Source organism: Syngnathus scovelli, chromosome 2 (genome assembly GCF_024217435.2).
Source record: "Syngnathus scovelli strain Florida chromosome 2, RoL_Ssco_1.2, whole genome shotgun sequence".
NCBI lineage: Eukaryota > Metazoa > Chordata > Actinopteri > Syngnathiformes > Syngnathidae > Syngnathus > Syngnathus scovelli.
This window is the reverse complement of record NC_090848.1, coordinates 4,372,507-4,392,196: the sequence shown is the minus strand read 5'-3', so window position 1 is coordinate 4,392,196 and position 19,690 is coordinate 4,372,507. Positions and strand designations below refer to the sequence as shown.

At 46.1% G+C, this 19,690-nt stretch overlaps 1 long non-coding RNA gene across 6 annotated transcripts in view; it reads right to left on the bottom strand.

Annotated features, from left to right (window-relative positions):
- The window catches only part of LOC125988305 (uncharacterized), a 39,974-nt gene that overhangs the window by 4,581 nt on the left and 15,703 nt on the right, over nt 1-19,690 (bottom strand). For 3 of the 6 annotated variants that reach the window (XR_007488270.2, XR_007488274.2, XR_007488271.2), the window contains exons 2-3: nt 15,609-15,688; nt 13,325-14,721 (exon numbers count right to left, since the gene is read on the bottom strand). This is a non-coding gene — a long non-coding RNA (uncharacterized lncRNA). Of the gene's footprint in view, nt 1-13,324; nt 14,722-15,608; nt 15,689-18,421; nt 18,610-19,690 lie in introns of those variants that run through there. The other 3 variants (XR_007488272.2, XR_007488273.1, XR_007488275.2) reach the window with 3 other exon arrangements.

Here is a 19,690-nt window from a genome sequence, read left to right as displayed (position 1 = left end):
CCCGTCTCCCACGGGCTCCGGTCCGTTCGGCTCTGTTCGGAGGAGACCCTCGCTAATAAACGACGAGGGGATCCGACAGACGGCGCGTGTACTACACTAATGAGCCACCTAGCAAAAGATTGGATGACAAATGCTTGAAAAAAAGTTTGTCATGCCAAATATTGGCTGGTGAACTTTTACTGCTGCAAAAAATAAAAAATAAATGGCCCTTTGTGTCTGTCACAGTTTCATTTAATTATTTTTTTTCTTATTTATTTATTTTTATTTATTTATTTATTTTTTATTTATTTATTTGTTATTTTTATTATCTATGCAAATGAAATTAGCTTTCTCAAGGGTCAAGATTTTTCTTTCCCCCCCAATTGTATCATCGCATTGTGGCCATATTTGACCAAATCAAACCCGTGGAGGGTATTTAAATAATTTAATATTTCCGTGATTGAGTCATAGTTTCATGCAAAACCTAACACTTAAGAATAGTATTTTTTTTAAAATAATGTTTCTACTGGATCACATATTTTTTTAAAATTTTTGGACAAGGGAGGAGTATCACAAAATAATATTAGATTTCCAAAACAGGCACTCTTATTGTAATCCCACGAGGCGAATGAATGACACAATTCTGATTTTAAAAACTAGAGATATCCTCTGCTGAGCATGAACGTTTGAGAAGTAAAAAAAAAAAAAAAAAAAATACAAATTTAAAAAAAAGAGTATTCTGCACTGAAAATATAATAAAATTTGTGGTTGTTTACCAATAGTCCATTGTGCAAATAAATTTGAAGGAAGGGTTGAAAAATACAAATGAATAAAATAAATTATTTCATGCTAATGAGAAGAATGAATGGTATAAGCATCCTTCATCCGATAATGTAAACAAGCGGCAAACGTTTGCGGGGTTGATGATTCAAATACTGTTGAAGGTGAAATCTGCAGGCGGTGTGAATGTGAGCCACAGGTCACATGATTCAACTTGTCTCCCCCATCATCTTTTGCTTTCCACATGCGTGTCACCTGTCGGTCCAATTAGGCCCATTGAGCGGCTGCTCCGTCTCCAGGAGGGCAAAAAGGCGTCAGTCACCGGTGGTGGCTAGCCGTGTCACGGTTCCTCTCATGTGGCCGAGCTGACATGAGCGGGCCCTCTGGCGGCACGAGGGAGGGGAGGGGGGCATATTTTCGGCAACACGCAGGTTGATCCATTGACATTGACGCATTTTCACTGTGTCCACTTGAGCTGCTGACATCTTTCCCCTCCACCGTGTTTATAAGAAAGTGGGACTTGGGTGAGGACTTAGCTGACTTAATCCATCTTTTAATACCAGCACTGTCACATCGCAATTAAAGAAACCATCAGTACAATTCAAAGAGCTCACAACTGTGTCAGGACAGCATCTGGAGCTTTCACAATCAATATTTATGTAAGAAAACAGCAAAAAAAAAAAAAAAAAAACTGAAATAAATCACTAGTTTTTCTCTGATCAAGCAATCAGAGGATGATGATGTCATCGAAGGACTCGAGAGAACCAAATCTGAATAGCTCAAGCAAAAGATGACCAACGTGATGTCAGCCCCCAAAGACCACTTGAGTCGGCCACATGAGCCTATTCTAAAAATAGCTCATGATGGGGACATTGTGATTTCCAAACAATGAAGTGATCATTTGGAAACATCATAACTTGCAGACAAAAAATAAATAATCTGAGAAGCCATTAGCATGATTAGCATCATGAAAGACATTTTTGGGATTTTTTTTCCCCAAATATTTTTACTCTCAATCGTGAATGTCGTTTGCTCTCTTTGAGGTGTTTCTCCTAGCTACTCTCCGTGCTCCGCTAACTTGTCTCTGCCCGCGTGGCTCTTCTTAAAAAGATGCCGTGCTCGAATGCGCTCCGTGTCCATGCCCGCCGCCCTAATCCGGGCTGCCTCTGAGCTTAATCCATCTCATTTAGGCAGCTGCACTGCTGCGGAACCATAGGAAAGCACCGCGAGAGACACTTTGGACTGTTGTGACGGCACCTTCACATACCACTGTGCCTTTTGCTGTATTTGAATGCAGTTGTGAATAATGCATGGGAAAGGCAGCCAGCGTGACAACGTGTACCGCCGGCGTCACGTCGTGTGTGAGCTAGCGTAAAGCACTACACGCTGCAAAACATGGCTCGTGCCACACATCAAGCAGAAATCCGCTGAAGGATTTCCGCTTCTCACTTTCCGCAATTGATAGCCAAGTTAGCTCGGCCTCCGTTACTGTCTTAAAAATCTAGCCAATCACATCACAGGAAGACCGCAGAGGAATTAAAAAGGTTTTGACAGAACGGATAGAGTCACGGCGTAGCCAAAGAGCTGACGAGGTGGTGAAGTCCAGGAGGATGCCGTCTTGAAGGCCCGAAACCACAAGGATCTCACCGCTGGCACGAAAACGACGCCTGCGTTTTGCCTCACCTACATCCGACGCCTCCAACCCGCCTTAATGGGCCGTGATTGTCAAAGCAGGACCTGCTCGGTAATGAGCCCTTGTCAAGAGAGGTCAGATCAGAAGACAAATAAATAGGAAATTGCTCCCAGCGAGGTTTCTCACTGTCACCGTCCGCTAGTTACCTTGAGCGTTAAAAAGGTGTTTACCCGAGCTCCCGTCCTGCTTTTCGGAGCGTTGGCAGAGCTGCTTAATTGCAATTCGGTCTCAGGAGTTCACCCATTCGTGTGCAGGTGCAACCCATCCATCCATCCATCCATCTTCTTCCGCTTATCCGGGGTCGGGTCGCGGGGGCAACAGCTTCAGGAGGGACTCCCAGACTTCCCTCTCCCCAGCCACTTCATCCAGCTCATCCCAGGGGATCCCAAGGCGTTCCCAGGCCAGCTGAGAGACATAGTCTCTCCAGCGCGTCCTGGGTCGTCCCCGGGGTCTCCTACCGGTGGGACATGCCCGGAACACCTCCCCAGGGAGGCGTCCAGGAGGCATCCTGATAAGATGCCCGAGCCACCTCATCTGGCTCCTCTCAACGTGGAGGAGTAGCGACTCTACTCCGAGTCTCTCCCGGATGACCGAGCTTCTCACCCTATCTCTAAGGGAGAGCCCGGACATCCTGCGGAGAAAACTCATTTCGGCCGCTTGTATCCGAGATCTCGTTCTTTCGGTCACGACCCATAGCTCGTGACCATAGGTGAGGGTAGGAGCGTAAATCGACCGGTAAATTGAGAGCTTTGCCTTTTGGCTCAGCTCTCTCTTCACCACAACGGACCGGTACAGGGTCCGCATTACTGCCGACGCTGCACCGATCCGCCTGTCAATCTCACGCTCCATCCTCCCCTCACTCGTGAACAAGACTCCAAGATACTTGAACTCCTCCACTTGGGGCAGGATCTCATCCCCGATCCGGAGAGGGCATTCCACCCTTTTCCGATCGAGGACCATGGACTCGGATTTGGAGGTGCTGACCCTCATCCCGACCGCTTCACACTCGGCTGCGAACCGTTCCAGCGAGAGCTGGAGATCACGGCCTGAAGAAGCCAACAGCACCACGTCATCTGCAAAAAGCAGAGACGCGATGCTGAGGTCCCCAAACCGGACCCCCTCAACGCCTCGGCTGCGCCTAGAAATTCTGTCCATAAAAGTTATGAACAGAATCGGTGACAAAGGGCAGCCTTGGCGGAGTCCAACCCTCACTGGGAACGAATCCGACTTACTGCCGGAAATGCGGACCAGACTCTGGCATCGGTGATACAGGGACCGAACCGCCCTTATCAGTTGGCTCGGCACCCCGTACTCCCGAAGCACCCTCCACAGAACCTCCCGAGGGACACGGTCGAACGCCTTCTCCAAGTCCACAAAACACATGTGGACTGGTTGGGCAAACTCCCATGCACCCTCGAGGATCCTGCCGAGGGTGTAGAGCTGGTCCACTGTTCCACGGCCAGGACGAAAGCCACACTGCTCCTCCTGAATCCGAGGTTCGACCTCCCGACGGACCCTCCTCTCCAGCACCCCTGAATAGACCTTACCAGGGAGGCTGAGGAGTGTGATTCCCCTGTAATTGGAACACACCCTCCGGTCCCCCTTCTTAAAGAGGGGAACCACCACCCCAGTCTGCCAATCCAGAGGCACTGTCCCCGATGTCCACGCAACGTTGTAGAGGCGTGTCAGCCATGACAGCCCCACAACATCCAGAGCCTTTAAGAACTCTGGGCGGATCTCATCCACCCCCGGGGCCTTGCCACCGAGGAGTTTTTTAACTACCTCAGTGACTTCGACCCCAGAGATTGGAGAATCCGCCTCAGAGTCTCTAGGCCCTGCTTCCTCAATGGAAGGCGTGTAGGTGGAATTGAGGAGGTCTTCGAAGTATTCTCCCCACCGACTCACGACGTCCCGAGTCGAGGTCAGCAGCACGCCATCCCCACTGTAAACAGTGTTGACGTTGCACTGCTTCCCCCTCCTGAGACGCCGGATGGTGGACCAGAATTTCCTCGAAGCCGTCCGAAAGTCATTCTCCATGGCCTCACCGAACTCCTCCCACGCCCGGGTTTTTGCCTCAGCAACCGCCGAAGCCGCGTTCCGCTTGGCCATCCGGTACCTGTCAGCTGCCTCCGGAGTCCCGCAGGCCAAAACGGCCCGATAGGACTCCTTCTTCAGCTTGACGGCATCCCTTACCGCCGGTGTCCACCAGCGGGTTCGGGGGTTGCCGCCACGACAGGCACCAACGACCTTACGGCCACAGCTCCGGTCGGCCGCCTCAACAATGGAGGCGCGGAACATGGTCCACTCAGACTCAATGTCCCCTGCCTCCCCCGGGACGTGGGAAAAGCTCTGCCGGAGGTGGGAGTTGAAGCTCTTCCTGACAGGAGATTCTGCCAGACGTTCCCAGCAGACCCTCACAGAGCGTTTGGGTCTGCCAGGTCGGACTGGCATCTTCCCCCACCATCGGAGCCAACCCACCACCAGGTGGTGATCAGTTGACAGCTCCGCCCCTCTCTTCACCCGAGTGTCCAAAACATGCGGCCGCAAATCCGATGACACGACTACAAAGTCGATCATCGAACTGCGGCCTAGGGTGTCCTGGTGCCAAGTGCACACATGGACACCCTTATGTTTGAACATGGTGTTCATTATTGAAAATCCGTGTCGAGCACAGAAGTCCAACAATAGAACACCGCTCGGGTTCAGATCAGGGGGGCCGTTCCTCCCAATCACGCCCTTCCAGGTCTCACTGTCATTGCCCACGTGAGCATTGAAGTCACCCAGTAGAACGATAGAGTCCCCAGAAGGAGCGCTCTCCAGCACTTCCTCCAGGGACCCCAAGAAGGGTGGGTACTCTGAGCTGCTGTTTGGTGCATAGACACAAACAACAGTCAGGACCCGTCCCCCCACCCGAAGGCGGAGGGAGGCTACCCTCTCGTTCACCGGGGTGAACCCCAATGTGCAGGCGCCCAGCCGGGGGGCAATAAGTATACCCACACCTGCTCGACGCCTCTCACCGTGGGCAACTCCAGAGTGGAAGAGAGTCCAGCCCCTCTCGAGAGGGCTTGTACCGGAACCCAAACTGTGTGTGGAGGCTAGTCCGACTATATCTAGTCGGAATCTTTCTGCCTCGCACACCAGCTCGGGCTCCTTTCCAGCCAGAGAGGTGACATTCCATGTCCCAAGAGCCAGCTTCTGCAGCCGGGGATCAGACCGCCAAGGTCCCCGCCTTTGGCTGCCGCCCAGCTCACATTGCACCCGACCCCTTCGGCCCCTCCCACAGGTGGTGAGCCCATGGGAAGGGGGACCCACGTTTCCATTTCGGGCTATGCCCGGCCGGGCCCCATGGGCGAAGGCCCGGCCACCAGACGCTCGCCTTCGAGCCCCGCCTCCAGGCCTGGCTCCAGAGGGAGGCCCCGGTGACCCGCGTCCGGGCGAGGGAAAACTAAGTCCATTTATATTACTCATCATAAGGGGCTTGTGAGCCGTGCTTTGTCTGGCCCCTCACCTAGGACCCGTTTGCCATGGGTGACCCTACCAGGGGCATGAAGCCCCCGACAACATGGCTCCTAGGATCATAGGGGCACGCAAACCCCTCCACCACGATAAGGTGACGACTCGCGGAGGGGTGCAACATTCAAGATAAATAATTAGCAAATATCCCCGCTATTAGACAGCCAGGAAAAAGCCAGTTTCGCAATTTACTTGAAAGGGTCTCATTTGGGAAATCCTTTCCAATGCTTCAATACCGTTGTGTGAAATTGATGGTCTGGATTTTGCATCACTATGACATCACAATGATTTTTTAAAAATTATATTTTGCACATATAGCAGAGTCACCAAGCAACAGACCAGCTCGGTCACGATTCAGAGGCACTTTTTGAGAGTTTGTGAATGATGAAAATAAAAGAGGTTATGTTCAGAAAACTTTTGATGCCTTTTGTAATATACTCCATCGGTGTGATTCCTCCTCCTCAGCCTCCCTGTGGTATTTCTCATCCGTGCACTTTACTTTTTTTTTTCTGCCCGCCTTCCAGTGCCACGTCGTTGTTGGCAGCGCTTATGTAATAACAGATGGAAGCGCAAAATTAACGTGCCTTCCCTTTCTCGTTACTCTCGTCTCTCCATTTATTTTTAATGCCGCAAGCGTCTCTTTGTCTCTCACCGTGTGCATTTGCGTGACCCCTGCAGCACCTGTCTGGAGCGAATCACCGCGGTTGCGTGCCTAATTAGCAGACAAAAAAAAAATTGGTGGCACAAAAGCGAGCAGCGTCGGTGGGGAGGAGAGTGTGCAGGCCGCAATTAGGTTTTGTTGGCATGCACCGCGGATGAGAATCAAAGGAGGAAGACGAGCGTTTGGGTTCGGCTGTTCGTGTCAAATCTCACTCCGATGTGGCCTTTTAGTGTTAGATTGAAACTAACTACACTCGTAATGAGAGGAATGACATGTATGACTCGGGGAGGAGTCAAGCGGCGGAGTTTGACAAGCGCAACATTAAAGATGGACATGTTTTCGTCGAACTGGAACCAATCTTTATTTTATGTGACTTTTGGCGCAAAAGTTTATTTCTCAACCCTGGATGGACGCTGGTGGAAGGCTCGGACCTATAAGTCTGATGACAGCCAGTCAAAACTACTCAGTGACATTGAGAGGGAGCAAATGGCTCTTTAATATCTTCATACATAACAAAAGAAAAAAAAAAAACTGAGTACCGCAATGGATAAAACAAAAGAGAACGGCGGAGAGGAAATATGCAGCGTGTCAAAAGCCGTCGTCTTTTTATCTAATGGCTGCGGCGGCTGTAATGCATCCATGTGGCCCTCGCATTAATAATTGAACAGACGCCGGGGCGGCACCTGCTGGGAGCCCGAATCATTGCTGCAGCTTTGAACAAAGCGCTCTGACATTACAGCGACAATTGCGCTGAAGAAAAAAAACGAGAGGAGGGGGCAAAAAAAAAAAAAAAGCGGGCTTAGGATGGCAAAGGCGGCCCAAGGCTACACTCTAATGAGTGAGTCAATTGGAAAAGTGCAGCGTGTTTTAATACAAATCATAACGTGTCATTTACTCGGGGAAAGAAGAACAACATAGCTGAAAGGCCTTTCTTGGGTTGGGATGACTTGACCCACCTAAAATGTTTAGATGGATCATCAATACATCAAATATTGGGTGGGCTGGAGCCTATCCCAACTGATTTTGGGCAAGTGGCAGGAAACACCCATCGCACAACCAATCGATGGTGACGAGACCAATAATCTCACAATCGCAGTCACCAAAAGTTAATTTAGAGCAGGGCCACTTTGACGTTACGACTTCCCTCAGATAAAATAAATAAATGTTTAACTGTCTCGTATTAATACATATGGATGGACTACTAGTTTTGAAAGTTATGGTTCAATTTACTGTAAAAAGGGTCAAAAGAATTCTTACAAAATCTCAACATTATTTTTTATTACACATGAAAAATTATAAATTAAAAAAAGTATAAATTCAAATTTTAATTGATAAAATATATAAATTATATATAATTATTAAATAATAAAATTAAAAAAATTATAGTACAGATTTTAGCAAAAATCATGGCAGTTGACATGATTTGATCTCATGGGCCATATAGAATGACATGGTGGACCTTCAGTTTGACACCTATGATTTTGAGTTTTGAAGCTTAAAATTTGCAAAGATAAAAGAAAAATTAACCTCAATTATCTTTGGAAACAGGATCCAACTAATAAAAGAAGACCGATACCAGGGATTCAAGATCTGCTTCAAACATCAGGTCAGAATAGTCTTTCACATCAGACTTCTCATTTGGTTTGGTTTACATTCCGTCTCACAGTTGAAGTGGACTGTAATAAAAATGGCAGAACCTTTTATTTTTTTTTTTGCCTCACTATATAAGTTCCTCTTGTATCTGAAAACTGGGACAGATTTCTCAGATGAGTCCACATGGGAAATACTCAGTTCCAAGTTTTTGGATACTTTTGTTGTGCTGCTGGACGAGAGATGCAGTTTAACGCCTCTCAACAAGACATCGCATGAGATAAAGATCATCCCAGCCCAGTGGGCTTCCGTCTACATTTCTTCGCTCGACAGCTCTCGAGCATCTCAAGCATGCGGCGCTTTTAATTTTTGATTTGCGCTCGGCGAGTACGCCACTTGTCCCTGGGCTGCTGTCTCCCTGCCGTCCTGCGATGCGCCACTTGCCGAGATGCGTGTAGAAAAGAAGAGCCAAGAGGGCCTGGGGGCCGGAGCCCTCCCCGGACCCTGAACCATTGATCCGCCGGTCATCGAGCACCTCGGGTCAGCCTATGATAGCGTAGGAGGCAGGATGCTTTCATCCGACCACGCCGCCCCGCCCCGTTGGTGTCTTGTGTAATCAACATTACAAAAACAGCTTCAAGGAGGAGGCTTGTACGTGTGCGTCTGCATTTCCATGTTATATGTGGAGGGGGGAAGCACAGCAAACTATCAAAAACTCATCCAAAATCCTAGGTATGTTGGCTTGGGGTTGCTATGCTCCTTCAGGGCCTGGACACATTGCTGTCATCAATAGAAAAAATAATCAAATGTGTTTATTATTAATTAATTAATATATATATATATATATATATATATATATATATATATATATATATATATATATATATATATATATATATATATATAGTAAAATAATAAAAGAAATAATTTTAGTAAGATATTTTTGGCAAACACACAATTAATGAGTAGCAATGACTCTCGCTGTGTGAAACAACCACGTAAACAACAAGTGACTCATTCTTTATGCCTCTATTTCTCAGATTCTCAATCAATCGTGAACAAAAAGTCAGGATTTGGCCGCTTCACCTTCTTTGCGGTGTTTGTTTTGAATCTATAAATAATGCAAGGGCTTTGGGTACGGTGCTAATGCGACACGACGGTCTGTGTGGCACAACACTGGATTCCACCATCTGACTAATTACTGCAGTGTACCATCCAATCAGCCTCCAGAGAACCTGGGAGGACCACGAGCACAGTCTAGCGTTCGAGAAGTGGAACCTGCACCCATTATTGCTGGCAGTAGTCATCATTTCAATCATTTTCTCTCATTCTCCCGCATTCAAATAGACACGAAAAGCGGTGGTTCTCCAATCTCCACCCGCCAAAGCCACACATCCAAGGCCGGCCCCGAAAACAAACCTCTGCAGCTGCTAGTGTGCTTCACGGCCGCAAAATGTATGAAATCAGGCACTGGTTAAAAACTACAATTACAGGTGATATACGGATTGAAATCATAGGGGACCCTTTTTTTGTAAGGCAAAACGGTCCTAATTAGTGGTTTGGCGAGTGGCGGGGTGGGAGGGGGGACAACTAGCAAGAGATTGCAAGTCTTTTGAGTGTGTGCGTTGCGATGGGGGGGGGGACGTAAACAGCTGCACCTGCTGCTGCGGCGCACGCTGCCACTGTTAATGATATCGGATGATATCATTAGGCAAAATGCTCATAAACAGATGTTGGAGGTGCCACAGACACGGTGTCAGCTGAGCCGCGTTGCATTTGCACGAGCGGATTATTTATACAGGGCAGCTCAGTTTGTTGTGTTAATGACCCCTCTGTCATTAACAGGATGCGAGGAGGAAGAAGACGGGGTTGGGGGGTTCGTCGAGTTAAACGGCACCTCGGAGCCATTGAGAAACCCTCCGAGGCTAATCGGAGCTATGAAGAGCTGCTGGGATTCACCTGAGCTCCCATCAAGTCTTTATACCAGGAACATTCAATTTACATTACTAGATTTGTGTCTAGGGGACACAAAAGTGAGTCGTGGCAAGCGAGTCAAAGTTAGCAGAAGAGTTTTGTGAACTATAGCATCCCTGTTGTGTTTCGAACCGGAATAATTATAGTGGGCTAACGTGACGCTAATATGTTGCTAATGTGATTTTAATATGGGGTTGCTAACCGTCCCTTGCAAAACAGAATTGTCCCGTATTTTAAAATGTAAGTTTTACTGCATAAAATAAAATATCCTCCCTTGCTGTTACCAATGAGCTAACAGCATATTCGTACACGAGTATAAGACACAGAATCGTCTCGTCTGATTGGCCGAGGTACTGTTGATTGCAACAAAGTGGTATGGATGAAACTGACTTAACTTTGAGCGGCATTGCGATCGGCAGAATTATTTTTTCTCATCATGGTTAAAATGGGAATGTGGCATTGAGCTGTTGTGAAGTTACAGGATGAATGTCAGAGATAGGAAATCCAGGTCCAGAAAAGAAAAACACTAACACTTTGACCTTTGGCCACAGGTGTTTCTATTCAAGCAGGTAAAGGAGCTTGATCATGTGACCCACCTGTAGCTAAAGTCAAACTGTGATTTGACTTTTTGGACCTAGATTTCCCATGTCTGTGCTTTTTGTCTTATATTGACTTAGACTTAGGAAGGTTGAAGGCAATCAAATCGGGCGTCCTTGCTGATGAGATCTTTTTTTCTGGAGTTGGCAACCCTATTTTAATATGACAGGACGCTGACCTAGGAATGATACAAATTAACGGCAAGCTAACATGACGCTAACAAAGAATGACCGTAGTTGTTTTATACTTTTCCAATTATAACAAACATGTTCACAATATTGTTCAGGTGCATCTTAAAGTCCGACTCGCACGAGACTTTAAATCGACTTTAAATCGTAAATAAACCGAGCGAGCGCCGACTATCACGAACTCGAGAGCGTGGAGCCTCACTTTAAACAGCCCTCTTACACATGTTCAGAGATTTATGTAAAAGGTTAACATCCGAGTGTTATTCTGCTCAGGCGTTGCCATTTCACCCCTCCCCCCCTGGCTGCAAACAGGCGCCCATTTCCCTGCCACCATTATGCTCATTTGTCCTGTCAAGAGAATGACAGGCCGCTTGACTCTTCCCCAGATACGACCATTAGGTAACGCTGTCATCTAACAGGCAGCCATTCTGGCGCTTCCCTAAAACCCCCTAATTATTTCCTTCACCAGAGACAAGCGGCGGCGGCGACGGCGGCTAGGTAATTTTTAACCTTTCACGTGCACCTGGGGAACTCTCCTCGGGGGAGCCAGGTGCCTGCGTGGCATTCAGTCATCAAAACATGACCTTTTATGGCCGTTCAGAGAGCAGTTGGCACCGGGTGCCATACACCGGCTAATGCTAATGTTGATGACTAATTTATGCATCTGCGGGAAGTTTAGCGGAGAGGGCAGCGGGGGGAGGGGGAGGGTGGGGGGGTTGAAGGGGTGGGGCTTTAGAGACACCCGCTAGCTTGGTGGGAAAGGGAATTGATGGGCCTAATTATGTTGCAGGGAATACATTCGGCGTGACCGGCGAGCCTTTTTAGAATTGGTGGAGTGCACGCCGGCTAACGTGGCTGACCTTTACTTGTTAGAACCCAAATTGCGGGGAGACCAGAGAGCATGCCAAATGTGTGAATATTCGACGACCTCATCGAAACCTTTCTTCGGCGACAAAAGACCACAGAGGGAAACTTTCCTGCCGTGATAAACAGGCGGTGAAAAGGAGTTCCTTTTATTGTTTGTAATTTTGGGGGAGCAGCTACTATTATTTTCTTCAAAGAGGCCGTTAGCGGCAAACAATCACTCTCGATTGGTTACAACGGGCCGGACGTCGAGTGCGCGATTCGGGAAGTAATCGATGGTTGCGTACGCGTGACGAGAAACAAGCAAACATGCTTTTGCCGCCCGCAGAGAGAATATGGATGTGCGGGCAGGAACAAGCTCCTCGTGCTCTGTCAGCCTGAGAGCGATGGCGAAGGGAGAACAGACATTTATGCGCGCGCATTAAATAAACGCGGCGCGGCCTCGGGCTTCCCGCCGAGCTGACTTCATGTTTATGGTCTTCTCCAAATTCCTGCGAGTGCATCAATTCTTATTATGGCAAAGTGTTTTTGTGCGCGAGCAGACAAATAGACGCGCGGCGCCCGAGCGGGATAATCGGACGGCGGCCGAGCGATGACGTGATTCCGCTTGAAGAAAATTATCGGGATGAATCCACCGATCAAGTCTCTGTTGATGGTTTGGCGTCGGCGGCGAGGTTACGGTGAGGTGTTTGCCTCCGAGCAAGGCAGCGCAATAAAACACACGCAAACAAGTAAACACAAAGGAAGACGGATTTAAGCCGCCGCCGCCTCCATTAGTGATTTATTCTGCGCTTTAATCGCCTGCTCAAGCCGCCCGGCCGTCATTAAGCTGTGAAATGAGTCGCTCTGTCAGCGCTCACCTGAGTGCTGCACATTCAGCATGAATAATTAATAAACGTCGCTGCTGCTTTAATAACAAGCTTCATGTTTCTTGTTTTCCCTCCTCTGACACTCCTCTCGCTCCTCGGGAACACGGGCCTCCCCTTCCTCCTCCTCCTCCTCCTTGTCCTCCCGCTGCCACCAGATGAATGAGACGCGAGCCACCCAGGGGTGATCAGGCGGCCACGAGCCCCCGTCATCTGTCTCGCCGCGCTGCCAGGCAATCGGAGGGAGGAAGAGGAGGAAGAGCCAGGGTTCTTTCTTCATCTTGCCTTCCGTGCCTGGCTGGGAACCCAGTCAGAGGTGAGAAGGAGCTGCAGGCAGGTCGCCATGCTGCCAGATGCCCTCCGGGCTCCAGATAAACTTCCATACGTCCATATTTATTTAATGCGGCGAGGAGGTGAGAGAGGAAGAGCGGCAGACCGAGCAGCAGAACTTTGCTACATATGGAGCGCTTCTTACAGCTAATCAGCAGACTGTCGGACACTGCGGCCACAGGCGCCAGGTTGGCGAGCGTGGCGCTCAGGTCTTTGCTGCAGGCTGCACAGGTTGGCCTCCACTCTGCTGGGGAGCAGATGGCGAGCCAAAGCTTGTAGTCACACTTACCTTCCCACTAAATCCCAAATCCCTCCGTGGACGCTCCTCCAAGGCAGCTTCTTGGAGGCAGAAATGGGGGTTACAATCTGGACCGGCGCCGCGCTGCCAAAACACTCACAACACAGAAATGCAAATCAACTTATTTGTGTTGTCTGCACGCCAAGGCGACGCTTCTTTGCAAGTAATTAAGACACCTTGAAAAGTGTTTGAATAAGATCAATAATTGCACGAAGCAATGGTGAGAAGAGGAAGAGGAGAAGACTTTTTCTTTTTCTGCTTTGACGTAACGGCCACCTCTCACGTGTTGGACACCGCTCGAGTCCAACGAACGAACGAACGAACGAACGAACGAACGCGCGCACGTGCACCGTTAGCTAGCATGCTTTGCAGATGCAGAGACACAATAACTCAGGTGAGGCTGTATAAACATGTTGAATGTGTTTAAAAGCCCAAATAACACATTGGAGTCATTTTAGCCCGAAAGTTTACGAGCTCAACTTTGTGTATTTGAGCAGAATTCGTTTGGTTTATATAGAGAAATAGACAAGAGCGGCCATTATTTACATCCGTAAACGGGCTGGAATGTCCCCATCTTTTTTTTTTGGATTGTTTTTTTTATAAGAAGTGTTTTTGTCTCCTCTGCCCTAGAACACCGAGATGTTCTTCTGTTTGACATGTTTGCAGGAATATGTAAAAACATCTATATAAACGTTACTCATTTCCAGCAAGTATGACAGTCTTTCGCGGACCTCCGGGACCAGCCGGGCGAAACAAACCACCTCCCCGCTATCGGACCAGATGTCCTTGCTGGGTTGAGTTCAGATGGTCCCAGCGAGCAGTGAGGGAAAGGTCAGAGTCACACGGCGGGTTAAACTGGACCCATCACGCAAACTGGCAACGGCTGAAGCCGGCGCCGGTCGGCGGGGATTATTTCAATTAGGTCTCACGCTGGTTTAATGCGGGATTACAACTGGGCTCCGAGCGGCGGGACACATCTGAACGGCGCGCCGCGTACGCTTGGCCAGCCCGCTCGGCGGGATTACATGGCTGGAATATGACAAAGTGGCATGTTATGAAATGGGTGCACCAAATCCTGTAAAAACAAATGTCATATTCCATATTGTTGCTATCAAAAGAAAGAAAATATTGTCAAACCCATCTGGAGACAGTCTGAGTTATTTGCTCTTTCAATTGGAGCGTGTTCACACCTGGGAAGAGTCATAAAAAAAAAAAAAAAAACAACAAACCCATTTGGCTTTGTTTTGGTCGTCTACCTGTCATCTGCAGCCTGCTGAAGCTTGACCAGGGGGGCTTGTCTTCCAGGTCAGGCTGCCATCTGTCAGGGCAGCCCCCGCACATCAGTGCCCGATTGGCTGGAGCCGGACCAGGACGGGCGGGGCCGCCCACTGCTGACACACAAACACAGCAAATCTGTAGCTAGCATGAAATTCAGACCAAATCCTGGCGCTTTACTGCATAACAGTTTCATGTTAAAGCATGTAGGGGTTAAAGTATTTTCATCTTTTTGCAGCCCCACCACATTATGGATATTTAGGCAATCATTTCCAAGGCTTTTTTTGCACAATGCAACATAGCAGTTATTAGCCAAACTTGTTTGTTTGGAATTAGTACATATTAGCATTAAGCTAGCCACAATGCATACATCGCTTGTCTTATGCTGTATCTCAAATTTAAAGTAGGTGACAAATAAAAAATTGAAGCAAGCGTGATTTTTTTTTGTTTCCCCAAAATGATATTAATTTATTTAAATTGAATATGAATTTGCATTTCTTCGTAAAGAAGGATTGAAGAATAATTTAAAACTATGTTTTAGTGAGTTAAACTGTTTTTAAAGCGGGTGGGAGGATAAAATTATCAAAACATTTTTATCCTTTGCAATAAATGAGGAGTCACTGTATTTACTTAATATGGAGTGCAATAAGTCCCACGTTCCATCTCTCTTTTTTTTTTTTGCCAACTGCTTTCTGGGCCAAGGAGACAAAAGAGGGGGCTACTGTAAGTAACGGTCAACTGTACCCCTGATGATTGTGTCATGTATGACACACACAAACTGCTCTACCCCCCCTTCCCCTCCCTCCCACTGCAATAGTTCAGCCGTCTGGCCAATGGGACACGGCGAGCAGCCAAGCCCGCCATGCCCGCCATGCCTGCCATGCCCGCCATGCCTGCCATCCCCCTCTCCCAGACGGCCTCCTGTTCAGCTGCGCTACTCGCCGCGGGTTTTCGGCCAGGTCAGATGTTAGACACGGGCGACAACATGTTCTCTCCTCACCGCTGTTTACGCCTGGACGCCGCCGTCCTTCCGCCAGGTCTCTGTTTTCCCGCCAAAACGGAAGCTCACGTGCACATGTTCTGGAAAAATAAAAGGCAATGAAGCCTTGATAATAAAACCTGCTGTCCAGGTTCTGAAATATAAGATGGAAGGACCATGTATGCTACTGTACATGTTTATATCCTTCGTAATTCTTATTATATGTTATGTACAATAAAAAAATTGTGCGTATCAACATCCATATACTGCACAAAATTCTAATTCATCTTTGTAGCATACTTTCCACTTTGCATTGATTGTACAAATATTACCCTTGCATAATTAGACTCCATTTATTACTCAACACATTCCAACAAGCAACAGCTTAATCTTCTTTTTTTTTTCTTTTTTCTTTCTTTGATTAGGTTTAAATATCTTTTATTCCAAGTCCTTTGCAATGCGTCTCCTATTTGTTTTTAATTTGTTGGTTGTTTCTATATTAGTAATACGTGTGTATACTGTATGTGTGAATATTGCTGCTGGGACAATTAAATTTCCCTCATGGAATGAGTTATCTACATATCTATTTCTCCAGTACGGTGGGATAAAAAAGATCCATCTCATGGTAGATTAGAATAAAGCAGTCTATTCCAGAATAAAAGTTTAACATTACAAAAACAAAATTGTCCCTTGTTAAATTTGGACTTTCTTTACTTATTTATATTTCAGACAAATTTAATTGTGCTTTGCCACATATACATTTAAACACAACATTTGAAGACAATTAAAAGCAAACAAACTACAACCAAAAAAGGACTGAATTCAAGACATTTCAAAGCAGAGTAAAAAAAACATTTTAATAAGCTACTTTTGTTCTCCGCATTTCAATTTTTTTTCTGTTCTTTTGTCGTTTTGTATGTGTGAGACACATTTAGGTGTCTTGTGTATGAAATGCGCGACAGAAATAAACTTGCCTTGCCCTCTCCTCGCCTATTGTTGCAAACGTTATGTAACGGTCTTTTTACTCCAAACGTTTTCATCCAACGGCTGCGTACAAAAAGAATGAAAGGAGCTAAAGGCCATTTTGATATTCTTCCCCTTTAATCCATTAAAAACATGAAACAAATCTATCAGTCTAAGTAAAGGCTTGGAGGACGATTGTAAAATACACACCGTTGTAACACCAAAAGGCAGTGTCAATTGTGCATTTTAAAAATCGGACGATGCTTCAAACAAAAGGGCCGCAAAAAGCTTCCGGGCCCTAGTTTGGACATCCCTCGTCTATTACATAAGTCACACAGGTGCTCAATGAAAATTTCCAAACACTTCTCCACATTACACTCTTGGAAGGGCGGGTTTGTGTGAAACTGTGCCGGCACTCCTTGCATTTAACTCTTCTTTTTTTTTTTTTGCACTTTGGCTCCCCCGGCGATGACGACGACACAATGGCCGCACTGAGCGCCGGCGATTAACACATAAAAGCGACACGGGGAATCTCGCTGCGAGATACTAGCGCACATGACAGGGCAAAGCATTCATGGCGTGCCAGCCACTTCAGCGGGAGCCCCGCTATCTGATTGGTGATCTTTTGTTTTGCCATTGCCCTCGATTCGGGGGAACGCGCCCAATCAGATTAGAGAGCGCCGCTTCACTTCAGGCTGCCAGAGATAAGTCAAAGCATCTCATCTCCCCTGCAGCAACACTAATCATCTGCAAGAGGAAGTCGAATTCAACGTACTACATTCATCTGTGGCTCACTTTCATCGCGCAAACAAAGTTGAGCTGGCTCGACCGCAACGTGCCCCGACGAGAAGAAAGGTCAACCGGCTCACACTGCCGTTAGCTTACTCAGGACACACGCTAATGCTAATTAATTCTGTAAAAAATGTCTTGAAAAGGTAATCGAGAGATGAGATTGGTGCATTTCATGATTCGGGATTCAAATTTTTCAGAATAATTAACTCAGCAGGCATCACAAAGTCAAGCAGACTTATAATATTAAAGGTATGCAAAAATATGAAGTCTTTTTTTAAAATACAGAAATAGAACAAACGTCATTATTGCAGTTGGTATAATTTACGATGAAACAGTAATATAAATGTCGAATTCCATAAACTCGAATAAAAGAATACAGCTTGTTTGTGCAAAGGTCATAGGTCATGACCCAAAAGAACCATATTGTCTAATTTCTGCCTTTAATTAGCAATAATTCACTTTGATCATCCCACCTCTTTCTTTTTATGTCGCAGCCTTGTGATGAAATCATTCATATTCATGTGTGCTCTCCCTAAACAAAGCAAATACGAGATTTTTTTTTTTTGCCGCTTTAACATAATGCGAACAAATGCTTCCTTCCATTTTCTAGACTGCTCGTTCTCATTTGTGTTGCCAATAATTGGAGTCGATCCCAACCGACTTGAGGTGAGAGGCGGGGTCAGGTCTGGACCGGCCTACGGCCAGTCATTTACAGAATAGCAACAAATAAAAAATACTAACTTGGATTGATACACTAAAAGCCAACAGCACCTTTAAAAGGTGGAGGAGGGATGATAAAACCCTCAATTAAAAAATGTATAATGTTAGTATGAAGCAAAAATAATTCGAAGGAAACATCTTCCCAATCTGAGGAATACTTTTGATTAAATTCAACTCATGCTTTAATCAATTCAGTATTTATTTTGTTCCACGCTGCATTATCAGTATTGCGAAGCCATGTTTGTTTGTTTTCAAACTTAGAAATAGCAAATAAGGGAAAATACCGATCGTGAACGCACACACTAATTATTTCTTTTTCATATTTTACAAAAGCAAATCTACAGCCGAGTGTGACCTACTGTATGAATGCTGGATTCCAGTATTCCTATTTTGCCAGAATAGTCACAGGGCATATTTGTTGACAGATTTAAAAAAATAAATAAAAAAAACTGTTAGAGCAAATAAAAAATAAATTGTGTTTGTTCGCTGAAAAGTGAGCACAGCAGTGAGAGGCTGCGTTCAAACTGCAGGGAGCAGCAGTCGTCTTCCAAACGGGCCGAGCTGGAAACAGAATGGCAACACCCCGTCAAGAAGAGGAGGGAGGGAGAAGGGGAGAGGAGGGAGGGTGGGATGCTTGTTGGGGGGGGGGGTACGTGACGTGTAATTATAGACTACATACCAGCAAACACTCGTCATTTACATCACTTGCAAAAGTATCGGATGATTGTTTTAGCACGGCTGCAGGCCAGTGGTTGCTCTCTCTCTCTTTTACACACGCACACAAACACACACCACACACACATAAACACACACACATTATTGGTTCATAAGTGCATGAATCAAAAAGCGTTTCAGCTCAAGACGTTTTGCTCCTTACCAGTCAGACTATTCGTACACCAAAAAGCCACAACAAAATGATTGCATAAAGAATAAAAAAAGATTGAATTTTATTTTGAACAGTATAAAAGCAAAGAAATGAAAATGCTACGACTTCAATATTACCTTAAGTACTGTAAATTATCCATAAATACGTGCAACCAGGCATACTGTACAAATGGTATGTAATAATATCACATGCACAAATTTTATGTTGCAGCATAATCTTAAAATACATAAATAATAACTTGTTCATAATGTCCATCTATGCCCCATGTTCCCTGGGGTGGGGGGGAGTCTCTGTCTCACAATAAAGAAAAAGAAAAACTTTTTTTTCCCCCCATGTGTTTATTTTTCTTCCTCAATTTCATTTTGGTTTTATTTTTATTACATTTTTCTTTTTAAATTTCATTTTGGTTTTATATTTTATATTTGAATATTCTGAATTAATAATTAAAAAAAAAACACCATACAGGTGGCTTTCGATCATCATAGGAAGGCTCGGCCAGTGATTGGCCACTTCAAATCCGTCAAATAAATAAAAAAATATTGGAAAGACGTATAAAAAAGAAATGAGGAATAAAGGACAGAAAAAGAAACTTGAGCAAAAGCGCTGGAAACTAAAGCAAAACAAAAATATCGGTACCGATGACAGCACCATGCACAAGTGGTGCGCACGTCTTCCTCACTGTGGTACTTCATGAGTTTGTCCTCATAAGGTCAGAATTTTTTTTATATTGGAGTAAAATAAT